Source organism: Silene latifolia, chromosome Y, assembly GCF_048544455.1.
Source record: "Silene latifolia isolate original U9 population chromosome Y, ASM4854445v1, whole genome shotgun sequence".
NCBI lineage: Eukaryota > Viridiplantae > Streptophyta > Magnoliopsida > Caryophyllales > Caryophyllaceae > Silene > Silene latifolia.
In genome coordinates, this window is record NC_133538.1 from 276,275,159 (window position 1) to 276,280,717 (window position 5,559).

Genomic DNA, 5,559 nt, shown 5'->3' on the forward strand with positions numbered 1-5,559 from the left:
CTACGAATAGCTAATATATGTTATTGTATGTAAACTAAAGATATGTATGATAGGAACTAGATAATCAAACATAAGAGTTGAATCACGGTATAAAGGAATTATCACGTAACCTAATCCTCATAACCTAATTATAATGGGCTTTGTCACGTCTTCTAGTTTAAATTGCCGCATCAGATCGTGGGGTGGTCGATCGACCAATGAGACCAGTCGATCGACTGCTCCTCCTTTCTGCAGACTTCTGTTCAGCATTCTGACAGTCTATAGACCACGTAGGTCAGTCTATAGACCACTGTAGCTGGTAATCCGCTTCTGAAACTCTTGAAAATCTATCCCTCAGGCTTTGATACGCGCACCAAGTTCATCTCTCGAGTCACAACTCCATGTCAAATGTAATGCTAAGTACTTAGGGACGGATTCGGCTCGATTTCCGCTGGATTCATCACATTTATGCAATATTATACAAAAAACACGAAAGTAGACGGAAATAGGGAAAATAGTAGCATAAACTACATAATTGAGCTCTGAAATGCGTATAAAATAGGGTGTAAAACATCATATAAATGACACGCATCAAACTTCCCAAACCAAACCCTTGCTTATCCCCAAGCAAGAACTAGACTTGATCCTAGGACCTAATGGAACGAGTTCAATCTCAGAGCGAAATGCAACTATAAAGCCTAAACCAGTTTAATGCAACAATTAACAATCAGTTAGCAATATGAATCAAGCAAACGAGTTATGTAGTTGTTAAAAACTGCTGAACCGTCAACTATATAGACTTATCACTATGGACTCTCACGGGTCGCTCATATCACACATAAGCACAGGTGAATATATGTAAAAGATAGAAAGAAGTAATTTTGTAATGACTCTCACCTAACTACGACCTATAAGAACATGCCTGCAATGTAATATGAAAATGATCTCTACAACCGTACATATGCATTCCAACCAAACAAATGACCATGACACATGCCAAGGTAAATTTGGATATGTGAGGTAATGGGTAAGAAGGGGCTAAGATAAATTTTGTTATGAGGAGTTAAAGCCAAGCTGGTAACTACATATCCAAATTACAACAACATCCAAACTTCTTGCTCAAGATTCAACAATTAAACCGGTGCTAATTAGAAGCACAAATCTCACAAACTCCAATAATAACTTTAATTCCCTAAATGATAATAATAAAACATGGGAATAAAATCACCATCTAATGATAATAACAACCATGTGATTTTTTTCTTTCTTTTTCTTTTCTGCAGTGCACTATCGACCGACCCATGAGTCCAGTCGACCGACCAAAGGTCGAACTTGCTTTTCATTTTTTTTTCTCTCTTTCTTTTTCAATTCTGTTTTTTTCCTTCTTTCTTTCCAACATTCCACCAACCTTCTCATAAAGAGCAATATAACCAAAATGCAATAAACACATTCCCACAACTACCAATACTAGCTCAAATAAGGTAGGTTAAATATAGTATGTAGCTTATGGGACAGAAGCCAATTTGGCTATGTGAGGTTTATGGGTAAAATGAGAAAATGGGACCTCTACCACATGTGTCAACAAACCACAAACCAAATGCATACAGGTATTAAGCAGATTAAGTTCATATTTATTCAAATTTATGTAACATGCTTTATAAGGAGTAACTACTCACATCCTAAATGAACTGGTCATGAATGACACCAGTTATAGGCTCTAAAACTCAGAATATAGTGTAGTTTGCCAAAAATCTAAGTCATTTCAAGATTCAGCGAATAAATTAACGAAAACTCGTAGATATGCATATGTGATTCTACTAATAACATGTTAATTGAGCACGGCTTAGGCGTAAACAGATGAAAATGCAATGTCATCATTGAAATACTACCATTCCGACTCAACCTATATGCTAAAATAAACATGCAAGTTTTTTGGATTTTTGAAATTTTTCAATTTGGTTTGGATTTTCTGTATATATAAGAAAAATGAAATAACAAATGCAAACTGAAGTGCAATAAATGTGAAACAGAAATGCAATAAAACATGTGAATGCAATGCAAAACCCTTCCCCAAACCAAATCACACAATGTCCCCATTGTGCAAAATCATATAAAAGAAACAAAAGGGAAATGGGAATTTGCGATAAATTAACTAAATAAGACATAAAGGTGACTCGGAAACTCACAAGACTTTAAGCACGCAAAAGGAAACCCCCCAAACCAGCGTGAGCAAGGAGGTTTCAGTAGCCAGCAGTGCTACCATAGGTACCTGAAAAGAAACAAAAGCACTGCGCGTAATTTCGAGAAAGCAATTTACGAAACGCAAAATTATGTGCAAAATAAAAAAACAGAAGAAAACAGAAATGAATCGGAGAATAAAGTGGAGAAAATACTCCCTCAACTCCGCAAATCGACCAAACACAGCAGGGGAATGGTCGTGAACAGGTACAGTAGCGAAGGCGGTCGATCGACCATATCAGCCAGTCGATCGACCAAGGTGACAGGAACAGAAGCCCCTAGAATCGCGGCATAGTCGATCGACCAGACAAGCCAGTCGATCGACTGAGATACCTGCTGTAAGTTTCTGATTTCTTCGAATTAGCTCAATAAGTTGAGCTAATATGGTCTCTGAACCTGCAAATACACATAATAACGCGGCCAAAATTTGCGCAAAACCCAAAGTAACAGTCTAAAGTATTTAAATCCTAATCAAACTTATTAAAGAGAAATCTCGCGCACACAAAATCAATAAATAGTCTAACAAAAGCAATAAAATGTCTACAACTTATGAAATAAAAAGTTTTCATCCGCGAAAAATGCGGAAAATCTCCGACCATGGCTTCTGACTATATGAAGTACCCTCCACGGTGCTCCACCTCTTAGCACTCCAATCCACCACATCGTCTGACGGATCAACATCATAAGCATCTTCCCACACTTGGACATCCTCTTCAGTCTCAAGCTCCAAGTTTCAAACTGTAACTCGAACCGGCACCTTCTTGGGCTCCTCATCTGGCTCCTCATCCGTGCCATAGCTAAGACATCCTAGACCGCTCTTTGAACGATTGGCTCCTTCACAGCTGGAGCAATGAACGACTCTTCCTTCCCCAAACCATTTCCTGCAATATCCAAAACAGAAGAATTGTCCTCCAATTTGCTCCCAATTCGGGGCGGAGGTGTCACAACAGGAATAGGTACAGGTACTAAAGTAGGCATATCATAAAGAACAAAATAAGATTTCTTTTCAGAAATCACATTACAAGTAACTGGCCACATGGGGTCTTTCTTCTTAGGGGACTGGGCAAAAACAATGGACTGTTTGCCCACGTTAAAGGTAAAAGTTCTTTCCCCCACATCAATTACTGCACCAGCAGTGTGCAGAAACGGTCTACCCAAAATAATAGGAATGTGAGCATCCTCGGGTATATCTAGGACAATGAAGTCGACGGGGAAAAAGAACTTACCTATTTGAACAGGAATATCCTATAGGACCCCTACTGGCTGAACAGCAAAACGATCAGCCATCTCTACAGTCATATTGGTAATAGCAAACCTGGTCAGACCCAACTTCTTAGCTAGAAGCAATGGCATAACACTAATGCTAGCTCCTAGATCACAATAATGCCTTCTCAATTGAGAAGGTACCAATATTACAGGGAACAGAAAAACTACCTGGGTCAGCTAGTTTACGAGCAGCAGTGTGAGTTAGGTAAGAACTAGACTCCTCAGTTAAATTCAGAGACTCGACAGCATTCAAAGACCTTTTCTTAGCTAGCAGCTGTCTCATAAACTTCATATATGCGGGTACTTGATTAACTAGCTCTAAGAAAGGTATTTGCACATTAAGACTTCGCACTAAATCTTTGAATTTACCGAATGTTACCTCATATTTGGTTGGCACTAGTCTTTCTGGGTAGGGGGCTGTAAAAGCAACTTAGCCCTCTCCTCTAGGTCTCTCATACCGACATCAGTGGACTTAGGGTGAAAATACACTACTTTGTCTTTGTTGTAGCTCGAACCTTCTTCAGATTGTCTCAGAAATGAATCATTAACCGTCGTAGGGTCATACTTTGGAACCGGAACTGACCCATCAGCATTTGGATCTTGCCTTAGTAATTTCGGAGTCGTCTCACCCCGAAACAAGAAATCCCTCAAGTTATCTGGCATTGGAGGACGAAAAGGTTCGACATCAGCAGCAGTATCAGTCTATCCTTTTTTCCAGAATGAGCAGAAAGGTCAGACAGTGTCGCTGAGGAATTAGGGGTGGTCGGTTGACTGGGTATGGCGGTCGATCGACCATGATCGCTGTTGTTCGTCTTTTTCTCGCTCTTTTTCTTCTTTCCTTTTCCAACAGCTTTTCCACTTTTTTCAACCATAACTCCCTCGGATTCATCCCCTATAGTAATGGGTCCAGCAAGGGTAGACTCGCTCCTTAGTGTGATTGCATTCAGGGTCTCTTTCTGATCCGGCTGCGACGGTAAATGCCCTGGAGCTGTAGTAGCAAATTTACCTGCTAACTGGGCAATCTGAGTTTCCAACATCTTTGTACTAGCCTCTCAAGCCTGAGATTCCTTCTGCAGCATCCCCGTCAAGCTCTGAAACATTTTTTTGAGCTCGGAAGCCTCGGAAGTTTGAGAGCTGCTCGCTTTCGAGGTACATAGGGTGGTTTACGGCTTGATTCTTTGTTGCTTATGAGGTGGCACATAATTCTGCTGCTATGGAGGTGGAGTCGGATTTTGGACATCCTGGCTACTCGACCTCAAGTTTGGATGAACATTCGGCTCAAAATAAGTGTTGGTCTGCCTATAATGTTGAAAAGCAGCACAAACCTCATTGGGACTGATACAGAAATCTGCAACGTGTCCTTCTTCTCCACACCTCTTGCATGAAAAAGGACCGTCTGAAACGGCGTTCACTTGTTAAATACCTCCCTTTTGAGATCCTCCTCCTAGCTCATACTTATCAAAACGTGCAGTAAGAGCTTCTAATGCGGCTACAGAAGGAGATTCAGTGGCTCTCCTCTGATTTCCCCTAGAGTTCCCATGCTCAGCTTTATGGGTGGCCATATCTTCAATAATTTTCCACCCCTTAGTTTCTCCAACATTCTCCTGGAATCTACCATTAGCTGTGGCATCCAGGATAGCCCTCTGATCATCATAAAGCCCATTATAGAATTGATTGCACAGGCTCCATTGCTCGAACCCATGGTGCGGAATAGATCGCACCAATCTCTTGAAACGGACCCATGCCTCATGAAAATCTTCATCAGAACCCTGTTTAAAGCTAGTGATCTGAGCTCTAATCGTATTGGTCTTCGATGCAGAGAAATATTTCTTATAAAATGCTAGGGCCAACGAATTCTAATCAGTAATCCCATTGGCAGCTCGATCCAGATCTCAGTACCACTCCCTATCAGCATCACGGAGCGAGAATATGAACATCGTCTCTTTTACCTGGTCCTGGGCCACACCTACTGGTAGGGGTATGGAACAACAGTAGTCAGTGAATATTTCCATATGTTTAGCTGCATCTTCATTTGCAGCTCCCCCAAATTGGTTTCTCTCAATCAAGTTAATGTAG

General features: G+C 40.7%; 1 non-coding gene across 1 annotated transcript; it reads left to right on the forward strand.

Annotated features, from left to right (window-relative positions):
- The first annotated feature begins 5,178 nt into the window (after positions 1-5,178).
- On the forward strand, positions 5,179-5,285 carry LOC141635832 (small nucleolar RNA R71). Its single transcript, XR_012540490.1, has one exon. It is a non-coding gene; the product is annotated as a small nucleolar RNA R71 (small nucleolar RNA).
- Positions 5,286-5,559: the final 274 nt, after the last annotated feature.